The sequence below is a fragment of the Schistocerca cancellata genome, chromosome 3, assembly GCF_023864275.1.
Source record: "Schistocerca cancellata isolate TAMUIC-IGC-003103 chromosome 3, iqSchCanc2.1, whole genome shotgun sequence".
NCBI classification, from domain to species: Eukaryota; Metazoa; Arthropoda; class Insecta; order Orthoptera; family Acrididae; genus Schistocerca; species Schistocerca cancellata.
The window spans coordinates 892,521,901-892,530,549 of record NC_064628.1 but is presented as its reverse complement, the minus strand read 5'-3'; the positions used below and the strand labels follow the sequence as shown (position 1 = coordinate 892,530,549).

The 8,649-nt window shown below is 47.9% G+C and overlaps 1 non-coding gene across 1 annotated transcript; it reads left to right on the top strand.

Annotated features, from left to right (window-relative positions):
- Nucleotides 1-274: 274 nt before the first annotated feature.
- Nucleotides 275-349, top strand: Trnat-ugu (transfer RNA threonine (anticodon UGU)). The gene has a single exon. It is a non-coding gene; the product is annotated as a tRNA-Thr (tRNA).
- Nucleotides 350-8,649: the final 8,300 nt, after the last annotated feature.

Genomic DNA, 8,649 nt, shown 5'->3' with positions numbered 1-8,649 from the left:
TGGTCATTCGCGGTAACTGTTCTTTCGGGAACAGATACTACCGTCATATATAGTTAAAAAATATGGCTTCCCGGCCATTGACCTTCTTGTGCGAACGCACACGCTATGTCCGAACTCGTACGGGACTTGGTAGATTAATCTGCCACGAGTAGTGAGTATGATGGGCAAACATCTACTAGGCACGCTACGAATGTAGTGGTGTGGACATGTTGGGAATGTGGATCTCACGGGGAGCGTGCAAGGGATAAGCCCCTGCAGACGCACTATCCTCTGTGCCCGCGGTGGCTCAGATGGATAGAGCGTCTGCCATGTAAGCAGGAGATCCCGGGTTCGAGTCCCGGTCGGGGCACACATTTTCAACATGTCCCCAATGAGGTACATCAACGCCTGCTTGCAGCTAGGGTGTCCATTTAATTATCATTTCACGCCGTGATAAGATTTGGAAGTGGTGCATAGATTGGCAACTTCGTGTAAATGTGCATAAAACAGCACACTTCACAAAAAAGTGCCACCCTGTGAGAACAGTATCAGTCATTCGAGACTAGAACTGGTCAAGTCATACAAATACATGAGTGTAAAAAATTCAAGGGAAATGAAATGGAAGCATCAGTTACACTCAGCTGTAGATAAAACGAGTTTCAGACTTCGGTTCATTGGTAGGATATTCAGGAAATGCAACCATTGTACAAAGGGTACTGGTTGCAAAACAGTCATGGGACCCATCCAAGAATGTTGTTCAAGTAAATGGGACACATTCTAAGTAGGACTATGAAGGATGTATTTAAGAAAAGGGCACAATTTATGGTTATAGGTTTGTTTGACGACGAGAAAGCGTCAAGAAAGTGCTGAAACAGCTTAAATGGTAGAGACGCTAGGAGTCTACCCCGCGAAAGCCTGCTGGCCAGGATTCGAGAACCAGCATCAAGTGAATAAGCTATTCTCGCTTCCCGAGCACGGGGTCCCGGGTTCGATTCCCGGCGGGTCAGGGATTTTCACCTGCCTCGAGATGACTGGGTGTTTGTGTTGTCCTCATCATTTCATCATCATCCAGGAAAGTGGCGAAATTGGACTGAGCAAAGATTGGGTAATTGTACGGGCGCTGATAACCACGCAGATGAGCGCCCCACAAACCAAACATCATCATCATCATCATCAAGTGAATAAGCTAGGACCGTACTACGACACCAACTTCTAAGCAATTATTCTTGTCGCACAGCATACACGAATAGAACGGAAGAGCCGAAAATAAGCAGTGCAGTGGGAAGCACACTCCGCCACGTACTTGACAGTGGTTGGCAGAGTAGAGACGTAGGTGCTGAAGTACTACTCTCGGCTAGTGGAGCCTGGTGGATGTGACGTCTGAAGGCGGCGTGCACGTGCAGGTACGAGGCTCCACTAGGTAAAATTTCTGTGTCAGCTGACCGCTAGTGTTCTAGGATACGGCGCTGCTCAGTTTACGCAACAAGGCTGATGTAACCCGACTTACAGGTAATACGACGCTGCCGTGTTTATGGTAGAATACATGCTGTGGAAGGATATATTTTGACCTGCTTAGCAAGTAGATATAAAATATTTCCCTCTGACCGGTGTGGCATGCCGTAGTCGGTGTACGAGCATACATTACCACAACATGATTTCTTCAGATAAGTTACTCATATACAAAAGTCATTACCACAACCTCAGATTTATTATTCATGTTCATAGACGTCTTGCAGATTAAAATATCCAGCTTTTCGACTGGTTTAGTAGCAACCTTGATCTAACATTTTGAGCAGATAGATGTTTATTATTTAGGATACCTTGTTGTATCTTGGGTTGGGCACAACAGTAATTCGAAGACTCGAAAGCAGAAGACAGACCAGGGTAGTGGGGCACACTACAGCATATCAGTAGACCGTGCTATAATTGAATAGTCAATAACTGAGAAGGAGTCATATAGAAGATAACAAGCATTTCTAATTTCTGAATATTCTGTTCAAATGGTTCAAATGGCTCTGAGCAATATCTTTCTGAGCCCGCATCTCGTGGTCGTGCGGTAGCTTTCTCGCTTCCCACGCCCGGGTTCCCGGGTTCGATTCCCGGCGGGGTCGGGGATTTTCTCTGCCTCGTGATGGCTGGGTGTTGTGTGCTGTCCTTAGGTTAGTTAGGTTTAAGTAGTTCTAAGTTCTAGGGGACTGATGACCGTAGATGTTAAGTCCCATAGTGCTCAGAGCCATTTTTGAACTTACCTTCTGAGGTCATCAGTCCCCTAGAACTTAGATCTACTTAAACCTAACTAACCTAAGGACATCACACACATCCATGCCCGAGGCAGTATTCGAACCTGCGACCGTAGTGGTCGCGCGGTTCCGGATTATAGCGCCTAGAACCGCTCGGCCTGAATATTCTGTCAGCTCAACATTAAACTATCTTTCTACACTGAAGCGCCAAAGAAACTGGTATAGGCACGCTTATTCAAATACAGAGATACGTAAACAGGCAGAATACGGCGCTGCGATCGGCATCTATAAGACAAGAAGTATCTGGCGCAGTTGTTTGATCCGACACTGCTGCTATAATGGCACGATATCAAGATTTAAGTAAGTTTGAACGTGCTGTTACAGTCAGTGCTGGCCGTGCTGTTCTAGGCGCTACAGTCTGGAACCGCGCGACCGCTCCGGTCGCAGGTTCGAATCCTGCCACGGGCATTGATGTGTGTGATGTCCTCACGTTAGTTAGGTTTAATTAGTTCTAAGTTCTAGGCGGCTGATGACCTCAGAACTTAGGTCGCATAGTGCTCAGAGCTAACAGAGCTAACCACAGTCAGCGCACTAGCGATGGGACACAGCATCTCCGAGGTAGCGATGAAGTGGGGATTTTCCCTTACGATCATTTCACAAGTGTGCCGTGAATATCAGGAATCCGGTAAAACATCAAATCTACAGCATCGCTGCGGCCAGAAAAAATCCTGCAAGAACCGGGCCGACGACGACTGAAGAGAATTGTTCAACGTGACAGAAGTCCAACCCTTCCGAAAATTGCTGAAGATTTCAATGCTGTGTCATCAACAAGTGTCAGCGTGCGAACCATTCAATGAAACATCATCGATATGGGCCTTCGTAGCCGAAGGCCCACTCGTGTACCCTTGATGACTGCGCGACACGAAACATTACGCCTCCCCTAGACCCGTCAACATCGGCATTGGGCTGTTGATGACTGGAAACTTGTTGCCTGGTCGGACGTGTCTCCTTTCAAATAGAGCTGATGGCCGAGTACGGGTATGGAGACAACCTCACGAATGCATGGACACTGCATGTCAGCAGGGCACTGTTCAAGCTGGTGGAGGCTGTGTAGTGGTGTGGGGCATGTGCAATTGGAGTGTTATGGGACCCCTGATACGACTCTGAGAGGTGACACATCCTGTCTGATCACCTACATCCATTCGTGTCCATTGTGCATTCCGACGGACTTGGGCAATTTCAGCAGGACAATGCGACCCCCTACACGTCCATAATTGCTACAGAGTGGCTCCAGCTTCCGCTGGCCATCGAACTCCCAGGACATGAACATTATTGAGCATATCTGAGATGCCTTGCAACTTGCTGTTCAGAAGGGCTCTCCACTCCCTCGTACTCTTACGGATTTGTGGACAACCCTGCACAATTCATGGTGTCAATTATCTACAGCACTACTTCAGACAATAATCGAGTCCATGCTACGTCATATTCCGGCGCTTTTGCGTGCTCGCTGGGCCGCTACACGCCATTGGGCAGGTGTGCCAGTTTCTTTGACATTATAGTGTAGCTCCGCTGGTAGACCTAAATAACTATGACTTTGGCAGCTGCTGTTCCGTGGAAATGAATTGTCGAACGGAGGAGACTATCTGACCCCGCCCGCTTTCGTCGGCGTCCATTGCACCAACGCCGGAAAAGATGATGGTGTCGTTCGGCTTCCTGAAGAGGCGTCTGGTTTGCTGCCACGCTGGCGGCATACATCGGGGTTTGCCGCTACTGACGTTAGCGTTGGCGCACGAGTGGTGTCTTACCAGGACACCAAATACACTACTGGCCATTAAAATTGCTAGGCCAAGAACAAATGCAGATGATAAACGGGTATTCATTGGACGAATATATTATACTAGGACTGACATGTGATTACATTTTCACGCAATTTAGGTGCATAGATCCTGAGAAATCAGTACCCAGAACAACCACCTCTGGCCGTAATAACGGTCTTGATACGCCTGGGAATTGAGTCAAACAGCTTGGATGGCGTGTACAGGTACAGCTGCCCATGCAGCTTCAACACGATACCACAGTTCATCAAGAGTAGTGACTGGCGTATTGTGACCAGCCAGTTGCTCGGTCACCATTCACGAGACGTTTTCAGTTGGTGAGAGATCTGGAGAATGTGCTGGCCAGGGCAGCAGTCCAACATTTTATGTGCCCAGAAAGGCTCGTAAAGGACCTGCAACATGCGGTCGTGCATTATCCTGCTGAAAAGTAGGGTTTCGCAAGGATCGAATGATGGGTAGACCCACGGCTCGTAACATCTGAAATGTAACATCCACTGTCAACGCGAACAAGAGGTGGCCGAGACGTGTAATCAATGCCACCCCATACCATCGCGCCGGGTGTTACGCCAGTATGGCGATGACGAGTACACGCTTCCAATATGCGTTCATCGCGATGTCGCCAAACACGGATGCGACCATCATGATGCTGTAAACAGCACCTGGATTCATCCGAAAAAATGACGTTTTGCCATTCGTGCACCCAGGTTCGTCGTTGAGTGCCTGTCTGTGATGCAGCGTCAAGGGTAACCGCTGCCATGGTCCCCGAGCTGATAGTCCATGCTGCTGCAAACGTCGTCGAACTGTTCGTGAAGATGGTTGTTGCCTCGCAAACGTCCCTATCTGTTAGGGATCGAGACGTGGCTGCACGATCCATTACAGCCATGCGGATAAGATGCCTGTCATCTCGACTGATAGTGATACGAGGCCGTTGGGATCCAGCACGGCGTTCCATATTACCCTCCTGCTAACAGTCATTGGATCTCGACCAACGCGAGCAGCGATGTCGCGATACGGTAAACCGCAATCGCGATAGACTACAATCCGACCTTTATCAGAGTCGGAAACGTGATGGTACGCATTTCTCCTCCTTACACGAGGCATCACAACAACGTTTCACCAGGTACCGCCGGTCAGCCTCTGTTTGTGTATGAGAAATCGGTAGGAAACTTTCGTCATGTCAGCACGTTGTAGGTGTCGCCACAGGCGCCAACCTTGTGTGAATGCTCTGAAAAGCTAATCATTTGCATATCACAGCATGTTCTTCCTGTCGGTTAAATTTTGCGTCTGTAGCTCATCTTCGTGGTGTAGCAATTTTAATGGCCATTAGTGTTACTACCATTCGCAAAACTATTAGCAACATTGTTGTCTTTTTATGATCGTCATCTGCTCTTCCAGTTATACCAACTCTACTGAATCATCCAGTACCAGTTTAATTGCTACTGGATAAACTGTTCTGGGGTATAAAAGCTAGAAAAATCAAAGTTGAAGCCTGCAAAATTCCTAGGTTTACACTACGAGTCGGTCAGCACTTTATAATATAGTACACTCACGAAAATGGGAAGTGTTACACCATGAAGCTTCAAGCCGATATTTATCAAACTTTGTGATCATGTTAATGTTATAAAGGGTATTTATTGAATAAATTTTTATTCCATTCAGAGCTGAATACCATCAACATCGGTAGGAAGTGTGACTCCCGTGGACTCGAATAAACACTTTAATTCCTTGTGGTGTGAAAGGAAAAAAATGGAGGCATTTGTGGCCATTGCTGGAACGTATGCGCTGTCAGTTCATGAAGTATGCTGGAGATTGGTATCAAATCATACGTCTTCTCATGCCATCGCAGACATGATCTGTGTCTGGTGGATCAAGGGCAGATCAGTCAAGGATTTGTACTTTGCTCAAGGCGTTTCTGGTAGCAGCAGCAGTGCAGGGTCTCGCATCATATTGTAGGAATATGCCATTTGGTAACCCGCTCATGAACAACAGGGTTTAACATTCTTGTAACGTTGAGCATTCGTCATCCTTTCAGCAATCGCCAAATCTGTCGAGTTGTCACATCCAGTAGTAATCTAGTCATTCTTCCAAGAATTATAGAGGTATGAGTCGCTGTTTGCTGTTATCTTTCGCCATGACGTCTACAGACATAATGACGTCGATCTGAGTATTTCAAACAGAAGCGAGACTCATCAGTCAATAACACCACATAACGCCTCCCCCCTCCCCCCCAATTATGGGCGCAGTTGACTGTAGCTCTAGATTACCAAAGTTTCTGTTCTCTGCGATGTGGTAAATAACAACGGCAACTACATACATCAGCCCATCGTCGATTAGTGTGTTACCGACAGTTCGTGGTGACACTCTGACTTCAGTTCTTGTCATCCACCCAGCCGTCAGAGCCGGTCGAAAAACCGCACGATCCCCTCGTGGAGTAGTTCTTGTGGAACGACCCAAACCCACTGTAACTCCCACGCCACACTAATGTCCAGAGTCCATCCCGTCGCCAGTGTGCTGTAGCAGTTGCACTAATGGCAATTGTAAGGGCTATCTCTCGGTACGATAACATCATCTCTCGCACGCTGACGGTTAGACCTTTTCAAAGTCTAAATGGTGACAAAAAGCTGCACGTGCACATTCTATGGGCATGCTCTGTGGCGATCTCCACCTGAAAACGTAGACTCACCAAACAGTCTTCATGTATTCACCCACCTTCATTTGTTGAAATGGCTTTTTTCTGTACTGAAAATACCGAAAATCAGCTCGCACAAAGTATGTGTAGCGCCTTTCACTCGAAATCAAAACGTCCTCGGCAGCGGTGGAAGACACTTGAACACCCTAATCTTCGACACTCTGCGGATTTATTAGTTTTTTTTTTAAATTGCATTTCGAATCCCCGGCCCTACCTCCCCCCCCCCCCCCCGAGGGGGGCGGGGGGTGTGGGGGCTGGCAGCAGCGTAATAGGCCGCTCTACAGCCTACAGAAAAGTTGAAAAATATAATGAGAACATAAACAAACGATAAAAACAGATGATAAAATGGTGACATTGTAAAACATCTGTAAAATGGAAGAAAGTTGTGGAATTTAAAATATAAAAACACGACATTGACGATGTGAATGAAGACACACAGTAAGCAGACAGGCACAATTAAAAAACACCACAACAGTCTGGTATCTGTTCTAATAAAAAGCGCAACTATCAACAGTATGGTGGCTATTCACAACACTGACAGGAGATGCACAACACTGAATATTCACTTGAAACAGCACTATAGAGAGGATGCGGTGGCAGATGGGGGCGGGGGGGGGGGAGGGGGAGGATCCGGTCCAATAAGGAGTGAGAAAGGGGGGAGGCGAGGAAAATGGGGGGCACCGATGGAGGGATAGGACAGAGAAAAAGGGGGGCAGGGCGGACGCAGAAAGGATTGGGGACAACAGTGGAAGGCAAAGCAAAAGGACTTGGGGGAGAGGTTAGATGGGAAGAAAAAAGGCTGGAAGGGGGGAGAGGAAGCCCGGGAAGAGAGATTGAGGGGGAGCTGAGGATCATAGTTGATAGGAGGGATAAAAGGAGGGAGAGAGGGCATCATCCAGGAGGGGGAGTTGATGGGAGCCACCTTGGGAAAGGAGATGAAGGGTGTAGAGGTGGAGGGTAGGGGGACACAACGGTGAAGGCGCAGCAGAGGGCGGGGATTGGAGAGGAGAGGCGCAACCAGGGAATGAGGGGGATGAAGTAGGCAGGAGGTGTAGAGGACACGGACATGTTCGAGGAAAAGGAGCAGATGGGGGAAAGGAATCAATTTGTAGAGGATCTGCAGGGGGGACAGGAGGCATACATGAAAGATGAGGCAGTGTGTATGATGGAGGATCTGGCGGGGGGGGGGGGGGGGAGGCGACTATCCAGGCGGGACTGACATAACAGAGGATTGGTTATTTTTCTTTGCGTGCTGCTAAACGTGACATAGATGCTGCAATCTGAAACATACGGCACTTAAATCTACTGCACTACTGTTCCTCTAGAATCTGTGAAACTTTGGCATCAGGGTCATTAGCACATCTTCAGCAGCGCACGTTTTATCGAGCTTTTGCTCATGCGCAACGCTCGTGACGTAATTGCTTTATGGACCAAATACATGCGTACTTGATAAACAATGTGCACGGTTCACAATGTGCACAGCTAGCCCCTGAAGTTTACGTCAGTGCCACCACATGGTAGCGCCGGCCGGTGTGGCCGAGCGGTTCTAGGCGCTTCAGTCTGGAACCGCGCTACCGCTAGGGTCGCAGGTTCGAATCCTGCCTCGGGCATGGATGTGTGTGACGTCCTTAGGTTAGCTAGGTTTAAGTAGTTCTAAGTTCTTGGGGACTGATGACCTTAGATGTTAAGTCCCATAGTGCTCTGAGACATTTGAACCATTTGAACCATCATATGGTAGCACACTGCGGCCGACTTTTATCCCCGTTCGCTCGGCAAAAATCCTGCTAGACGATAGCAGTTCCTTAGATATGCTAATTTACTCACTATATACTACAGTAAAATTAGATCGGACGTCAGCATATGTTAATGTTGTACTGACACTAAACCTATTTGTGGGTTTCCGAAT